Here is a 16189-nt window from a genome sequence, read left to right as displayed (position 1 = left end):
ACGTTTGAAAACATGGAAAGCCAGTCTGCAAGTCATACCTAATTTGACCGAAAGACCAAGAACAAAGTGGACGGCGCTTTTGTGCGCCTCGAAATTGGTCAAAGCAGCCTGTGCTGCGTTTTCTCCCCGTTTGCCTTAGCTAATCTATTCTCACCGGTAGCTTATTCAGGGTGTGAAAGAGTGTGCTCCTGCTTAGTACAGTGGCCAATCTTCCTACTTGTTGCGCAGGGGACAAGGGTTCAATTGCCCCGACGGGTAGACATGCTGTACAAACAAGCGCGGCCTGTTCCCCTCAAGCTTTGCGCACTTTAACACAACAAGACCAGTGATTTTGAGCACGGGGGATTGACCAGTCATTGCAGTGGCTCTAGGAGCCTGCGCGCAATGGCTACGCATGAGTTTCCGGGTCATCGGATTGGATTAAGCTCCTGAGAAGGCGGGGTGGAGTGCCAGCAAAGGCGTGGCCTGTACTTTGCTATGCAGCTAGCCAAACGGGGAGCACCGTGAAGCTGTTGACCGAGACGACTAGGGTCTTTGGCTGCTCTTGTGGCCGGAGGCTGTACTTACTCTGGTTTCTCTTCATAACGCATAAGTCTTTCGCCTTTTACTAAAGACTTCCGTGGAGAGTAACACCAAAGAGTTAAAGGTATTTTTGGCGGGCTTAGCACTTTGGCTGAGCCCTGTACCGTTGTGCAAGGAAATAGAAAACTAGGTCAACAAGTACACCAGAGACTCTGTGGGCGGAGGTGCTAAGCACCAGCAGTTGTTATGGCAAAATACTGTGACACCCCGACGAGGACGGACCGGACCGGAGGGGCGGCCTTGTGCTGCCAACGGCCAGGGGTTATCGCTTCTCGGCCTTTTGGCTAAGATCAAGTGTAGTATCTGTTCTTATCAGTTTAATATCTGATACGTCCTCTATAAGGGGACAACATATTAAACGGATTTTTAGAACCAGGAGTTGAAAAAGGGGCTTGCTCCGTTCGCTCCACGCATCGACCCGGTATTGCAGTGCCGCTGGGAACGGTGCACCCTTCTCTCACTCTGTGGAAAAGCAACGTTTGAAAACATGGAAAGCCAGTCTGCAAGTCATACCTAATTTGACCGAAAGACCAAGAACAAAGTGGACGGCGCTTTTGTGCGCCTCGAAATTGGTCAAAGCAGCCTGTGCTGCGTTTTCTCCCCGTTTGCCTTAGCTAATCTATTCTCACCGGTAGCTTATTCAGGGTGTGAAAGAGTGTGCTCCTGCTTAGTACAGTGGCCAATCTTCCTACTTGTTGCGCAGGGGACAAGGGTTCAATTGCCCCGACGGGTAGACATGCTGTACAAACAAGCGCGGCCTGTTCCCCTCAAGCTTTGCGCACTTTAACACAACAAGACCAGTGATTTTGAGCACGGGGGATTGACCAGTCATTGCAGTGGCTCTAGGAGCCTGCGCGCAATGGCTACGCATGAGTTTCCGGGTCATCGGATTGGATTAAGCTCCTGAGAAGGCGGGGTGGAGTGCCAGCAAAGGCGTGGCCTGTACTTTGCTATGCAGCTAGCCAAACGGGGAGCACCGTGAAGCTGTTGACCGAGACGACTAGGGTCTTTGGCTGCTCTTGTGGCCGGAGGCTGTACTTACTCTGGTTTCTCTTCATAACGCATAAGTCTTTCGCCTTTTACTAAAGACTTCCGTGGAGAGTAACACCAAAGAGTTAAAGGTATTTTTGGCGGGCTTAGCACTTTGGCTGAGCCCTGTACCGTTGTGCAAGGAAATAGAAAACTAGGTCAACAAGTACACCAGAGACTCTGTGGGCGGAGGTGCTAAGCACCAGCAGTTGTTATGGCAAAATACTGTGACACCCCGACGAGGACGGACCGGACCGGAGGGGCGGCCTTGTGCTGCCAACGGCCAGGGGTTATCGCTTCTCGGCCTTTTGGCTAAGATCAAGTGTAGTATCTGTTCTTATCAGTTTAATATCTGATACGTCCTCTATAAGGGGACAACATATTAAACGGATTTTTAGAACCAGGAGTTGAAAAAGGGGCTTGCTCCGTTCGCTCCACGCATCGACCCGGTATTGCAGTGCCGCTGGGAACGGTGCACCCTTCTCTCACTCTGTGGAAAAGCAACGTTTGAAAACATGGAAAGCCAGTCTGCAAGTCATACCTAATTTGACCGAAAGACCAAGAACAAAGTGGACGGCGCTTTTGTGCGCCTCGAAATTGGTCAAAGCAGCCTGTGCTGCGTTTTCTCCCCGTTTGCCTTAGCTAATCTATTCTCACCGGTAGCTTATTCAGGGTGTGAAAGAGTGTGCTCCTGCTTAGTACAGTGGCCAATCTTCCTACTTGTTGCGCAGGGGACAAGGGTTCAATTGCCCCGACGGGTAGACATGCTGTACAAACAAGCGCGGCCTGTTCCCCTCAAGCTTTGCGCACTTTAACACAACAAGACCAGTGATTTTGAGCACGGGGGATTGACCAGTCATTGCAGTGGCTCTAGGAGCCTGCGCGCAATGGCTACGCATGAGTTTCCGGGTCATCGGATTGGATTAAGCTCCTGAGAAGGCGGGGTGGAGTGCCAGCAAAGGCGTGGCCTGTACTTTGCTATGCAGCTAGCCAAACGGGGAGCACCGTGAAGCTGTTGACCGAGACGACTAGGGTCTTTGGCTGCTCTTGTGGCCGGAGGCTGTACTTACTCTGGTTTCTCTTCATAACGCATAAGTCTTTCGCCTTTTACTAAAGACTTCCGTGGAGAGTAACACCAAAGAGTTAAAGGTATTTTTGGCGGGCTTAGCACTTTGGCTGAGCCCTGTACCGTTGTGCAAGGAAATAGAAAACTAGGTCAACAAGTACACCAGAGACTCCGTGGGCGGAGGTGCTAAGCACCAGCAGTTGTTATGGCAAAATACTGTGACACCCCGACGAGGACGGACCGGACCGGAGGGGCGGCCTTGTGCTGCCAACGGCCAGGGGTTATCGCTTCTCGGCCTTTTGGCTAAGATCAAGTGTAGTATCTGTTCTTATCAGTCGCTTCTCGGCCTTTTGGCTAAGACTGCGATCGCCTCCTGCTGGTGGTAAAAATTCTTGCCTGTTTGTGGCATTGATTGTTACCCACACTTGGGAGGATAATATATTTATTCCTAAAATGAAAAATATTACAATTTTTTGTGGTTGTATTTCTTTCACCAACAGGAATTCATCGGCTCAGAGTCTTTGCTTGCCTGCCCTCTGTGAGACCTTCACCAAGACCAAACCACCCGAGAAAAGGTAAGTGTTTTGTATTTCACCTTTTAGGAGTGATTTCACTGTTTTATTCTCCTTTTTAGCCCTGTTTTTAGTTCTTTGGTTTTTGTACGTGGTGGTTTAGTTTTCTTAATTGTTCTTAACGTGTGGTGTCCCCACCATGTCGGCTGGCCATGCCGGCATGCGGAGGCACCACAGCGTGCGTTTTAAGTTTAAAGAAAAAGATGGCAGGCTCCTGGAGATGTCCAGAATGGACTTCTCCAGGAAGCTCATACAAAAGGCATTAGGTTTCACGGCAAAGGACTTGAATTGTATTTTGACCCTTCCCTTCAACAAAGGATTCGATGTAAGTTTCGGATCCGCGATTGTGCATAGAGAATTTTGGACACGCTTTGAAAAGGTAAAAACCCAGTTTTCTGCTTTCAATGTAGAGAAACTGACTGACAATGCCTCAAAAGTGGTTATTGTCAGAATGTTCAATGAGACAGTGAATGCAGATGACATTTGTTTGTGGCTGGGAAGATATTGCACTGTTAAGGGCCAGGCTACCAAAGTGAGAGATGAGGATGGCATTTGGACTTGCGCCTGGAGGGTCCCCATTCAACAATGGCAGGACCCCCAGGGCTACCAGGGCCTGAAACATCTGCCATCAATGATAGTTCTGGGAGACAACAGAGGCTACATTCACTACCAGGGACAACCCAAGCTCTGCCGCAAGTGTGGTGAGCATGGGCACCTGGTAGAAGCGTGCCAAAAAATTGTTTGTGGGAAGTGTAGAGAAATTGGGCATGCTTTTGAGCAGTGTCCAAATGGCAGAAAGTGTAATCTTTGTGGAGAGTCAAATCATATCTTCAGAGATTGCCCAAAATCCTTTGCCAACAAGCTAAAGGCTAACAAGAAGGCCGAGAATGAGGAACAAGATGGTGGACAAAGGGAGGCAGTTGGAGAGCAAATTGAAAAGGCTGGGCTAGAAAATTCAAATCTCCCGCCAAATCCTGTGGTTGGAGGAGAGGGATCAGGTGAGGCGGGAGAGGGGGAGGGGCCTGTTATTGCCCCACAAATGGAGAGTGCTGAGGGAGAGGAGGCAATGCAGGCAGAGAGCGGAACTGGAAATGATGGCCCCCTCCCCGATGCCCAGCAAATCAAGAGGCCTGCTTCAGAACTGTCCCCTGAGACTCCTGGAGCCTCAGGGAAGCGGGGGAGAGCTGTGTACCCCTCAGACAGCTCGTCTGTGGAGGAGTCCAGAGTCTTCCCCTCCAGTTCTCCAAACCAGGTCTCCTTTTTAAATGTAGCTCTGCAATCAACCCCCAAGGACTCAGTACTGAACGCGGCATTACCCCCAAGACCAGCTGCCAGAGTCCGGAAAGGGAATGGAGCTCAGACCCCTCCCCTTTCCCCCATAAAGGGAAAGGAAGAGCTGCATTCACAATTATTTGGTTAGCTGCATTTCTCTTTTAGGTTTTTAACCCTGTTATTTCAATTCTTTTAAACTGTCATGCCTGTTGTTTTAAACATAATACACATGACCCTCATCATTTCCACCCTCAATGTGAGAAGTGTGAGGTCAGGAGTTAGAGCCACAACAGTTTTATCCTTTCTGAGTGCTTTTAATGCAGATGTGTTTTTACTCCAGGAGTGTGCCATACCGTTTTTAAAACACTACAGGGAATGGGAGGAGAAGTGGCCACAAGAATCCATATGGAGCGGATCAAATGAAAACAGGAACGATGGAGTGGCCATTTTAATTCAAAACCCCTCTATTCTGGTGAAGGGCAGCACTGTGGTGAGAGACGGGCGGGCACTTTTAGCACATCTGACGTACATGGGAAAGGATTTTAACGTACTAAATATTTATGGTTTTAACGACAGAAACGACAGGTATGACCTTTTAGAAGACCTGCAGTCCCACTTGCTGGGTAGGGCACCGCTAGTGGTAGGAGGGGATTTTAACTGTGTTTTATCCAGCAAGGATAGGAAGGGGGCAGGGGAGGATTTTAAAATTGATAAAACATCGTGTTTATTGCAGGGTTTATGCAGGGATTTTAAACTCCAAGACTGTTTTAAAATCATGCATCCCGGAGAGGAAGGCTTCACCTGGTTCAGTGGTGACGGCAACAGAGCCTCTCGCATAGACTATATTTTTACAAGGGACTGCCCGCCAACCGATGCTAGATTGACCCCTGTTTTCTTCTCTGATCACATAATGCTCTCCTGCACCCTCTCACCTTTTTCGGGTTTGACAACAGGAAGTGGTCTGTGGAAGCTCAACTGCTCCCTGTTAGAGGATAGGGAGTTAGTTAGCCAGTTCAGGGAGCAGTATAAAGAGTGGCAGACCCTTCAAGACTTGTACGACACACGTGCACACTGGTGGGAAATGGTGAAGGGAAAGACCCAGACTTTTTTTAGAAAGGCAGGTAAAAAGAAAAAAGATAAGGAAAACAGACGCATGCTGGGACTGCAGAAGCGACTACAGCGCTATTTTAAACTACAGCAACAGGGCATGGATTTTAGCGAAGATATTAAACAAGTCAAAACAGAAATGTCGGTTTTAGCAGACATTAAAAGTAAGGGTGTCATTCTAAGAAGTAAAGAAAGGGAGATCGAGGAAGGGGAAAAGTGTACCAGATATTTTTTTAAGAAAATTGTCAACAAAGGGGGGGGTATTTTACAACTAAAAAAAGAAAGTGGGTACACAGCAAACACAACAGAAGAAATCAAAGACACTATAGAGAGCTTTTACGGGGATCTTTACAAAGAAAAAAATATTAAAACAGACACCATGACAGAGGTTTTAAAATTCATTGACAAAACAGTAAAGGACAGTGTGCTTTTAACCCAAGGTTTTACCCTTTTAGAGTTAGATAAATGTGTACAAAATTTTAAGAAAGGGAAGTCCCCAGGAGAAGACGGGCTTCCCTTGGACTTTTATCTGACTTTTTGGGACATTTTAGCACCGGACCTACTTTCTGTTTTTATGGATTTCGAAGGACTAGACAGACTACCTGACAGTTTTAGAGCAGGGATAGTGACTCTACTATACAAAAAAAATGACAGGACTGAACTGAAAAACTGGAGACCTATCACCCTCTTAAATCTTGACTGCAAACTTTTTAGTAAACTTTTATCTGCTCGTATGTCCCTGGTTTTAGAGGAGGTGATTCACCCGGATCAAGCCTGTGCCATCCCGGGGAGGAAGATCACCGACAGCCTCGTACTGATCCGAGACACCATCTGTTATGCGAGAGACAGAAACATCCGGCTAGTAGTCCTAAATTTAGATTTTGAGAAAGCCTTTGATCGGATCTCGCACCAGTACCTTTTCCAGGTACTGCAAAAAATGGGGTTTCCAGAAAGGTTTATAGCTTGGGTGGGATTGCTGTACCGGGACATTACCAGCAGATTTGTTGTTAATGGGCATCTAACAAAAGCAGTTAACATACACTGCGGTGTCCGTCAGGGTTGTCCGTTATCAGCCCTCCTCTACGTGACCTGTATAGAGCCGTTGGCACAGATCTTGAGAAGGGACCAAAGAATCAATGGGGTGGCAATCCCGGGGAGCGGGGGATTGACCACCAAATGTGCAATATATATGGACGATTTTAACATTTTATGTACTGACCTTTTATCTGTCAACAGGACACTGGACTTGACTGACTGGTTCGGACAGGCCTCTGGGTCAAAGCTTAACCGAGATAAGACTCAAGCCCAAACTTACGGACCGTGGACAGCGACCGAGACGACAGGACTCCCCTTGACTGTGACCCAGACTGACCAAAAAATACTGGGGGTTAAATTTGACAGGGAGGGGGGAGGAAAAGGAAACTGGCCAGACGTGGTAGGGAAAGTTAGACAGAGACTAGGGTACTGGGGACTTAGAAGACTGACAATGGAAGGAAAGGTTTTAATCATTAAAGCAGTGATTTTACCTTTGCTTTTATTAATCAGTTCTGTTTTTATCCCACCACGAAGAGTGCTTTTAGATCTGGAACGCGCCATCTTTTATTTCCTGTGGGGGTCCAAGTGGGAGAGGCTGAGGAGAGAGGTGATGAAAAAGCCGAAAGAGAAAGGAGGAAAGGGAGTCCCGGACCTACACCAGTTTTTAGGAAGCCGATACAGCACCCTGCACATCACCTACGCCACAGCCCCATCCAGAGATGACAAAACGACAGCAATGGCACGATTCTGGATGGGGTCCTACCTCAGACACCTAAAAGTTTTACCCGTTGATCTTAGAGTACCTGTGTCTTTTAATCTGCCACCGGCCTACGCTTTTATCCGGAAATTCTTAAAGCATTTTAAACTAGAGCAAGAGGAGCTGTCTATTTTAACCCACCATCGCTCTCTTCTCTCTGTTGTGCAGGAGCGGGAATCAATGTATCCAGTGCGCGGGCTCACAATAGGTGAGTCCTCAACAGTTTGGCGCAACGTAAACCATCCCGCCCTCCCGAACAGACTCCGGGACCTGTCGTGGATGGTGGCTCATGAGATCCTCCCAGTCAGGTCCGTAATGCACTCCCGGGGCATGTCAACGCTCTCAACTTGCCCCCGACCGGGGTGTGGCGCACCTGAGTCGGTGAGGCATCTGCTCTGGGAGTGCAGCGCTGCTGTAGACCAGTGGGCAATGGCCGGCTCCCTAAAATTCCCGTACTTACCAGCAGGGGAGGTCCTGACAGCACAGCTAGTGCTGTACGGGGTGGGCCAGGAACAAACATTACCAGCAGACTTTGCCAAACAGTGGCTCACCCTGGCCGCCATCAAAGACGCCATATGGACCTCCAGAAACCTGCTGGTAAGGAAGCACATGCAGATCCCCCCCGTGGCTGCGATCCAGATGGCCACAGCGGCGGTGCAAGCAGCCGTCGCTGCAGGCGGCAGGCCTAGGACGCAGCCACAAAGAAGAATCGCCTCTGTGCCCATTCGGACGTGGGAGCCGGAGCCACACAAATAAAGGGTCAAGGCAGCGGCGGCCTGGCTCTCCGGGTGTGGCAGGTGGGAAGGAGCAGAAGGGAGAGGGTCCCCTCTGAGCACCAGGAACAGGTTCCGAGAGACCCAAAGCTGTTCGGGAGAGCGGGATGAGTTGATCCTTGTTAGGGACTCATCCCGCCCCTGCACAACGAATGTACACTGATATACACAGAGACAATTATTTATTTATTCATTTATTTATTTATTTTCCACAACTTTTAATACAACGTTATCTTATCTGTAATCCACTTTAAAACAATTGCTTTTATTGTTTTAAACAAAGGAACGTGGTTTTACAGAGTATTCATATTTATTTGTTTGTTGTATTTTGAAAAGATGTGTGTTTGTGAAGGATTTTATGATTGTAAACAGTGTACGACTTTTTGAAAAAAGTGTCAATAAATTTTTTCGAACGAAAAAATCTGTTCTTATCAGTTTAATATCTGATACGTCCTCTATAAGGGGACAACATATTAAACGGATTTTTAGAACCAGGAGTTGAAAAAGGGGCTTGCTCCGTTCGCTCCACGCATCGACCCGGTATTGCAGTGCCGCTGGGAACGGTGCACCCTTCTCTCACTCTGTGGAAAAGCAACGTTTGAAAACATGGAAAGCCAGTCTGCAAGTCATACCTAATTTGACCGAAAGACCAAGAACAAAGTGGACGGCGCTTTTGTGCGCCTCGAAATTGGTCAAAGCAGCCTGTGCTGCGTTTTCTCCCCGTTTGCCTTAGCTAATCTATTCTCACCGGTAGCTTATTCAGGGTGTGAAAGAGTGTGCTCCTGCTTAGTACAGTGGCCAATCTTCCTACTTGTTGCGCAGGGGACAAGGGTTCAATTGCCCCGACGGGTAGACATGCTGTACAAACAAGCGCGGCCTGTTCCCCTCAAGCTTTGCGCACTTTAACACAACAAGACCAGTGATTTTGAGCACGGGGGATTGACCAGTCATTGCAGTGGCTCTAGGAGCCTGCGCGCAATGGCTACGCATGAGTTTCCGGGTCATCGGATTGGATTAAGCTCCTGAGAAGGCGGGGTGGAGTGCCAGCAAAGGCGTGGCCTGTACTTTGCTATGCAGCTAGCCAAACGGGGAGCACCGTGAAGCTGTTGACCGAGACGACTAGGGTCTTTGGCTGCTCTTGTGGCCGGAGGCTGTACTTACTCTGGTTTCTCTTCATAACGCATAAGTCTTTCGCCTTTTACTAAAGACTTCCGTGGAGAGTAACACCAAAGAGTTAAAGGTATTTTTGGCGGGCTTAGCACTTTGGCTGAGCCCTGTACCGTTGTGCAAGGAAATAGAAAACTAGGTCAACAAGTACACCAGAGACTCCGTGGGCGGAGGTGCTAAGCACCAGCAGTTGTTATGGCAAAATACTGTGACACCCCGACGAGGACGGACCGGACCGGAGGGGCGGCCTTGTGCTGCCAACGGCCAGGGGTTATCGCTTCTCGGCCTTTTGGCTAAGATCAAGTGTAGTATCTGTTCTTATCAGTTTAATATCTGATACGTCCTCTATAAGGGGACAACATATTAAACGGATTTTTAGAACCAGGAGTTGAAAAAGGGGCTTGCTCCGTTCGCTCCACGCATCGACCCGGTATTGCAGTGCCGCTGGGAACGGTGCACCCTTCTCTCACTCTGTGGAAAAGCAACGTTTGAAAACATGGAAAGCCAGTCTGCAAGTCATACCTAATTTGACCGAAAGACCAAGAACAAAGTGGACGGCGCTTTTGTGCGCCTCGAAATTGGTCAAAGCAGCCTGTGCTGCGTTTTCTCCCCGTTTGCCTTAGCTAATCTATTCTCACCGGTAGCTTATTCAGGGTGTGAAAGAGTGTGCTCCTGCTTAGTACAGTGGCCAATCTTCCTACTTGTTGCGCAGGGGACAAGGGTTCAATTGCCCCGACGGGTAGACATGCTGTACAAACAAGCGCGGCCTGTTCCCCTCAAGCTTTGCGCACTTGAACACAACAAGACCAGTGATTTTGAGCACGGGGGATTGACCAGTCATTGCAGTGGCTCTAGGAGCCTGCGCGCAATGGCTACGCATGAGTTTCCGGGTCATCGGATTGGATTAAGCTCCTGAGAAGGCGGGGTGGAGTGCCAGCAAAGGCGTGGCCTGTACTTTGCTATGCAGCTAGCCAAACGGGGAGCACCGTGAAGCTGTTGACCGAGACGACTAGGGTCTTTGGCTGCTCTTGTGGCCGGAGGCTGTACTTACTCTGGTTTCTCTTCATAACGCATAAGTCTTTCGCCTTTTACTAAAGACTTCCGTGGAGAGTAACACCAAAGAGTTAAAGGTATTTTTGGCGGGCTTAGCACTTTGGCTGAGCCCTGTACCGTTGTGCAAGGAAATAGAAAACTAGGTCAACAAGTACACCAGAGACTCCGTGGGCGGAGGTGCTAAGCACCAGCAGTTGTTATGGCAAAATACTGTGACACCCCGACGAGGACGGACCGGACCGGAGGGGCGGCCTTGTGCTGCCAACGGCCAGGGGTTATCGCTTCTCGGCCTTTTGGCTAAGATCAAGTGTAGTATCTGTTCTTATCAGTTTAATATCTGATACGTCCTCTATAAGGGGACAACATATTAAACGGATTTTTAGAACCAGGAGTTGAAAAAGGGGCTTGCTCCGTTCGCTCCACGCATCGACCCGGTATTGCAGTGCCGCTGGGAACGGTGCACCCTTCTCTCACTCTGTGGAAAAGCAACGTTTGAAAACATGGAAAGCCAGTCTGCAAGTCATACCTAATTTGACCGAAAGACCAAGAACAAAGTGGACGGCGCTTTTGTGCGCCTCGAAATTGGTCAAAGCAGCCTGTGCTGCGTTTTCTCCCCGTTTGCCTTAGCTAATCTATTCTCACCGGTAGCTTATTCAGGGTGTGAAAGAGTGTGCTCCTGCTTAGTACAGTGGCCAATCTTCCTACTTGTTGCGCAGGGGACAAGGGTTCAATTGCCCCGACGGGTAGACATGCTGTACAAACAAGCGCGGCCTGTTCCCCTCAAGCTTTGCGCACTTTAACACAACAAGACCAGTGATTTTGAGCACGGGGGATTGACCAGTCATTGCAGTGGCTCTAGGAGCCTGCGCGCAATGGCTACGCATGAGTTTCCGGGTCATCGGATTGGATTAAGCTCCTGAGAAGGCGGGGTGGAGTGCCAGCAAAGGCGTGGCCTGTACTTTGCTATGCAGCTAGCCAAACGGGGAGCACCGTGAAGCTGTTGACCGAGACGACTAGGGTCTTTGGCTGCTCTTGTGGCCGGAGGCTGTACTTACTCTGGTTTCTCTTCATAACGCATAAGTCTTTCGCCTTTTACTAAAGACTTCCGTGGAGAGTAACACCAAAGAGTTAAAGGTATTTTTGGCGGGCTTAGCACTTTGGCTGAGCCCTGTACCGTTGTGCAAGGAAATAGAAAACTAGGTCAACAAGTACACCAGAGACTCCGTGGGCGGAGGTGCTAAGCACCAGCAGTTGTTATGGCAAAATACTGTGACACCCCGACGAGGACGGACCGGACCGGAGGGGCGGCCTTGTGCTGCCAACGGCCAGGGGTTATCGCTTCTCGGCCTTTTGGCTAAGATCAAGTGTAGTATCTGTTCTTATCAGTTTAATATCTGATACGTCCTCTATAAGGGGACAACATATTAAACGGATTTTTAGAACCAGGAGTTGAAAAAGGGGCTTGCTCCGTTCGCTCCACGCATCGACCCGGTATTGCAGTGCCGCTGGGAACGGTGCACCCTTCTCTCACTCTGTGGAAAAGCAACGTTTGAAAACATGGAAAGCCAGTCTGCAAGTCATACCTAATTTGACCGAAAGACCAAGAACAAAGTGGACGGCGCTTTTGTGCGCCTCGAAATTGGTCAAAGCAGCCTGTGCTGCGTTTTCTCCCCGTTTGCCTTAGCTAATCTATTCTCACCGGTAGCTTATTCAGGGTGTGAAAGAGTGTGCTCCTGCTTAGTACAGTGGCCAATCTTCCTACTTGTTGCGCAGGGGACAAGGGTTCAATTGCCCCGACGGGTAGACATGCTGTACAAACAAGCGCGGCCTGTTCCCCTCAAGCTTTGCGCACTTTAACACAACAAGACCAGTGATTTTGAGCACGGGGGATTGACCAGTCATTGCAGTGGCTCTAGGAGCCTGCGCGCAATGGCTACGCATGAGTTTCCGGGTCATCGGATTGGATTAAGCTCCTGAGAAGGCGGGGTGGAGTGCCAGCAAAGGCGTGGCCTGTACTTTGCTATGCAGCTAGCCAAACGGGGAGCACCGTGAAGCTGTTGACCGAGACGACTAGGGTCTTTGGCTGCTCTTGTGGCCGGAGGCTGTACTTACTCTGGTTTCTCTTCATAACGCATAAGTCTTTCGCCTTTTACTAAAGACTTCCGTGGAGAGTAACACCAAAGAGTTAAAGGTATTTTTGGCGGGCTTAGCACTTTGGCTGAGCCCTGTACCGTTGTGCAAGGAAATAGAAAACTAGGTCAACAAGTACACCAGAGACTCCGTGGGCGGAGGTGCTAAGCACCAGCAGTTGTTATGGCAAAATACTGTGACACCCCGACGAGGACGGACCGGACCGGAGGGGCGGCCTTGTGCTGCCAACGGCCAGGGGTTATCGCTTCTCGGCCTTTTGGCTAAGATCAAGTGTAGTATCTGTTCTTATCAGTTTAATATCTGATACGTCCTCTATAAGGGGACAACATATTAAACGGATTTTTAGAACCAGGAGTTGAAAAAGGGGCTTGCTCCGTTCGCTCCACGCATCGACCCGGTATTGCAGTGCCGCTGGGAACGGTGCACCCTTCTCTCACTCTGTGGAAAAGCAACGTTTGAAAACATGGAAAGCCAGTCTGCAAGTCATACCTAATTTGACCGAAAGACCAAGAACAAAGTGGACGGCGCTTTTGTGCGCCTCGAAATTGGTCAAAGCAGCCTGTGCTGCGTTTTCTCCCCGTTTGCCTTAGCTAATCTATTCTCACCGGTAGCTTATTCAGGGTGTGAAAGAGTGTGCTCCTGCTTAGTACAGTGGCCAATCTTCCTACTTGTTGCGCAGGGGACAAGGGTTCAATTGCCCCGACGGGTAGACATGCTGTACAAACAAGCGCGGCCTGTTCCCCTCAAGCTTTGCGCACTTTAACACAACAAGACCAGTGATTTTGAGCACGGGGGATTGACCAGTCATTGCAGTGGCTCTAGGAGCCTGCGCGCAATGGCTACGCATGAGTTTCCGGGTCATCGGATTGGATTAAGCTCCTGAGAAGGCGGGGTGGAGTGCCAGCAAAGGCGTGGCCTGTACTTTGCTATGCAGCTAGCCAAACGGGGAGCACCGTGAAGCTGTTGACCGAGACGACTAGGGTCTTTGGCTGCTCTTGTGGCCGGAGGCTGTACTTACTCTGGTTTCTCTTCATAACGCATAAGTCTTTCGCCTTTTACTAAAGACTTCCGTGGAGAGTAACACCAAAGAGTTAAAGGTATTTTTGGCGGGCTTAGCACTTTGGCTGAGCCCTGTACCGTTGTGCAAGGAAATAGAAAACTAGGTCAACAAGTACACCAGAGACTCCGTGGGCGGAGGTGCTAAGCACCAGCAGTTGTTATGGCAAAATACTGTGACACCCCGACGAGGACGGACCGGACCGGAGGGGCGGCCTTGTGCTGCCAACGGCCAGGGGTTATCGCTTCTCGGCCAGGGGTTATCGCTTCTCGGCCTTTTGGCTAAGATCAAGTGTAGTATCTGTTCTTATCAGTCGCTTCTCGGCCTTTTGGCTAAGACTGCGATCGCCTCCTGCTGGTGGTAAAAATTCTTGCCTGTTTGTGGCATTGATTGTTACCCACACTTGGGAGGATAATATATTTATTCCTAAAGTGAAAAATATTACAATTTTTTGTGGTTGTATTTCTTTCACCAACAGGAATTCATCGGCTCAGAGTCTTTGCTTGCCTGCCCTCTGTGAGACCTTCACCAAGACCAAACCACCCGAGAAAAGGTAAGTGTTTTGTATTTCACCTTTTAGGAGTGATTTCACTGTTTTATTCTCCTTTTTAGCCCTGTTTTTAGTTCTTTGGTTTTTGTACGTGGTGGTTTAATTTTCTTAATTGTTCTTAACGTGTGGTGTCCCCACCATGTCGGCTGGCCATGCCGGCATGCGGAGGCACCACAGCGTGCGTTTTAAGTTTAAAGAAAAAGATGGCAGGCTCCTGGAGATGTCCAGAATGGACTTCTCCAGGAAGCTCATACAAAAGGCATTAGGTTTCACGGCAAAGGACTTGAATTGTATTTTGACCCTTCCCTTCAACAAAGGATTCGATGTAAGTTTCGGATCCGCGATTGTGCATAGAGAATTTTGGACACGCTTTGAAAAGGTAAAAACCCAGTTTTCTGCTTTCAATGTAGAGAAACTGACTGACAATGCCTCAAAAGTGGTTATTGTCAGAATGTTCAATGAGACAGTGAATGCAGATGACATTTGTTTGTGGCTGGGAAGATATTGCACTGTTAAGGGCCAGGCTACCAAAGTGAGAGATGAGGATGGCATTTGGACTTGCGCCTGGAGGGTCCCCATTCAACAATGGCAGGACCCCCAGGGCTACCAGGGCCTGAAACATCTGCCATCAATGATAGTTCTGGGAGACAACAGAGGCTACATTCACTACCAGGGACAACCCAAGCTCTGCCGCAAGTGTGGTGAGCATGGGCACCTGGTAGAAGCGTGCCAAAAAATTGTTTGTGGGAAGTGTAGAGAAATTGGGCATGCTTTTGAGCAGTGTCCAAATGGCAGAAAGTGTAATCTTTGTGGAGAGTCAAATCATATCTTCAGAGATTGCCCAAAATCCTTTGCCAACAAGCTAAAGGCTAACAAGAAGGCCGAGAATGAGGAACAAGATGGTGGACAAAGGGAGGCAGTTGGAGAGCAAATTGAAAAGGCTGGGCTAGAAAATTCAAATCTCCCGCCAAATCCTGTGGTTGGAGGAGAGGGATCAGGTGAGGCGGGAGAGGGGGAGGGGCCTGTTATTGCCCCACAAATGGAGAGTGCTGAGGGAGAGGAGGCAATGCAGGCAGAGAGCGGAACTGGAAATGATGGCCCCCTCCCCGATGCCCAGCAAATCAAGAGGCCTGCTTCAGAACTGTCCCCTGAGACTCCTGGAGCCTCAGGGAAGCGGGGGAGAGCTGTGTACCCCTCAGACAGCTCGTCTGTGGAGGAGTCCAGAGTCTTCCCCTCCAGTTCTCCAAACCAGGTCTCCTTTTTAAATGTAGCTCTGCAATCAACCCCCAAGGACTCAGTACTGAACGCGGCATTACCCCCAAGACCAGCTGCCAGAGTCCGGAAAGGGAATGGAGCTCAGACCCCTCCCCTTTCCCCCATAAAGGGAAAGGAAGAGCTGCATTCACAATTATTTGGTTAGCTGCATTTCTCTTTTAGGTTTTTAACCCTGTTATTTCAATTCTTTTAAACTGTCATGCCTGTTGTTTTAAACATAATACACATGACCCTCATCATTTCCACCCTCAATGTGAGAAGTGTGAGGTCAGGAGTTAGAGCCACAACAGTTTTATCCTTTCTGAGTGCTTTTAATGCAGATGTGTTTTTACTCCAGGAGTGTGCCATACCGTTTTTAAAACACTACAGGGAATGGGAGGAGAAGTGGCCACAAGAATCCATATGGAGCGGATCAAATGAAAACAGGAACGATGGAGTGGCCATTTTAATTCAAAACCCCTCTATTCTGGTGAAGGGCAGCACTGTGGTGAGAGACGGGCGGGCACTTTTAGCACATCTGACGTACATGGGAAAGGATTTTAACGTACTAAATATTTATGGTTTTAACGACAGAAACGACAGGTATGACCTTTTAGAAGACCTGCAGTCCCACTTGCTGGGTAGGGCACCGCTAGTGGTAGGAGGGGATTTTAACTGTGTTTTATCCAGCAAGGATAGGAAGGGGGCAGGGGAGGATTTTAAAATTGATAAAACATCGTGTTTATTGCAGGGTTTATGCAGGG

General features: G+C 49.0%; 15 non-coding genes and 2 pseudogenes across 15 annotated transcripts; all 17 read left to right on the top strand.

Annotated features, from left to right (window-relative positions):
* Positions 1 to 563: 563 nt before the first annotated feature.
* On the top strand, positions 564 to 679 carry LOC144538998 (U5 spliceosomal RNA). The gene has a single exon (XR_013504720.1). It is a non-coding gene; the product is annotated as a U5 spliceosomal RNA (small nuclear RNA).
* A 167-nt stretch (positions 680 to 846) lies between these two features.
* Positions 847 to 1037, top strand: LOC144538653 (U2 spliceosomal RNA). Its single transcript, XR_013504439.1, has one exon. It is a non-coding gene; the product is annotated as a U2 spliceosomal RNA (small nuclear RNA).
* A 583-nt stretch (positions 1038 to 1620) lies between these two features.
* LOC144538997 (U5 spliceosomal RNA) lies at positions 1621 to 1736 on the top strand. The gene has a single exon (XR_013504719.1). It is a non-coding gene; the product is annotated as a U5 spliceosomal RNA (small nuclear RNA).
* A 167-nt stretch (positions 1737 to 1903) lies between these two features.
* LOC144538641 (U2 spliceosomal RNA) lies at positions 1904 to 2094 on the top strand. Its single transcript, XR_013504427.1, has one exon. It is a non-coding gene; the product is annotated as a U2 spliceosomal RNA (small nuclear RNA).
* Positions 2095 to 2677: 583 nt separating this feature from the next.
* LOC144538996 (U5 spliceosomal RNA) lies at positions 2678 to 2793 on the top strand. Its single transcript, XR_013504718.1, has one exon. It is a non-coding gene; the product is annotated as a U5 spliceosomal RNA (small nuclear RNA).
* Positions 2794 to 2960: 167 nt separating this feature from the next.
* On the top strand, positions 2961 to 3172 carry LOC144538876 (U2 spliceosomal RNA; annotated as a pseudogene).
* Positions 3173 to 8582: 5410 nt separating this feature from the next.
* On the top strand, positions 8583 to 8767 carry LOC144538846 (U2 spliceosomal RNA). The gene has a single exon (XR_013504625.1). It is a non-coding gene; the product is annotated as a U2 spliceosomal RNA (small nuclear RNA).
* A 583-nt stretch (positions 8768 to 9350) lies between these two features.
* Positions 9351 to 9466, top strand: LOC144538995 (U5 spliceosomal RNA). Its single transcript, XR_013504717.1, has one exon. It is a non-coding gene; the product is annotated as a U5 spliceosomal RNA (small nuclear RNA).
* Positions 9467 to 9633: 167 nt separating this feature from the next.
* Positions 9634 to 9824, top strand: LOC144538630 (U2 spliceosomal RNA). The gene has a single exon (XR_013504416.1). It is a non-coding gene; the product is annotated as a U2 spliceosomal RNA (small nuclear RNA).
* A 583-nt stretch (positions 9825 to 10407) lies between these two features.
* LOC144538994 (U5 spliceosomal RNA) lies at positions 10408 to 10523 on the top strand. Its single transcript, XR_013504716.1, has one exon. It is a non-coding gene; the product is annotated as a U5 spliceosomal RNA (small nuclear RNA).
* A 167-nt stretch (positions 10524 to 10690) lies between these two features.
* On the top strand, positions 10691 to 10881 carry LOC144538619 (U2 spliceosomal RNA). The gene has a single exon (XR_013504405.1). It is a non-coding gene; the product is annotated as a U2 spliceosomal RNA (small nuclear RNA).
* Positions 10882 to 11464: 583 nt separating this feature from the next.
* LOC144538993 (U5 spliceosomal RNA) lies at positions 11465 to 11580 on the top strand. Its single transcript, XR_013504715.1, has one exon. It is a non-coding gene; the product is annotated as a U5 spliceosomal RNA (small nuclear RNA).
* A 167-nt stretch (positions 11581 to 11747) lies between these two features.
* On the top strand, positions 11748 to 11938 carry LOC144538608 (U2 spliceosomal RNA). Its single transcript, XR_013504394.1, has one exon. It is a non-coding gene; the product is annotated as a U2 spliceosomal RNA (small nuclear RNA).
* A 583-nt stretch (positions 11939 to 12521) lies between these two features.
* On the top strand, positions 12522 to 12637 carry LOC144538991 (U5 spliceosomal RNA). The gene has a single exon (XR_013504713.1). It is a non-coding gene; the product is annotated as a U5 spliceosomal RNA (small nuclear RNA).
* A 167-nt stretch (positions 12638 to 12804) lies between these two features.
* Positions 12805 to 12995, top strand: LOC144538597 (U2 spliceosomal RNA). The gene has a single exon (XR_013504383.1). It is a non-coding gene; the product is annotated as a U2 spliceosomal RNA (small nuclear RNA).
* A 583-nt stretch (positions 12996 to 13578) lies between these two features.
* Positions 13579 to 13694, top strand: LOC144538990 (U5 spliceosomal RNA). The gene has a single exon (XR_013504712.1). It is a non-coding gene; the product is annotated as a U5 spliceosomal RNA (small nuclear RNA).
* A 188-nt stretch (positions 13695 to 13882) lies between these two features.
* Positions 13883 to 14094, top strand: LOC144538879 (U2 spliceosomal RNA; annotated as a pseudogene).
* The last annotated feature ends 2095 nt before the right edge of the window (positions 14095 to 16189 follow it).

Source organism: Centroberyx gerrardi, chromosome 4, assembly GCF_048128805.1.
Source record: "Centroberyx gerrardi isolate f3 chromosome 4, fCenGer3.hap1.cur.20231027, whole genome shotgun sequence".
NCBI classification, from domain to species: domain Eukaryota; kingdom Metazoa; phylum Chordata; class Actinopteri; order Beryciformes; family Berycidae; genus Centroberyx; species Centroberyx gerrardi.
Note: the sequence above shows the minus strand (reverse complement) of the source record. Positions and strands in the feature narration are given on the sequence as shown.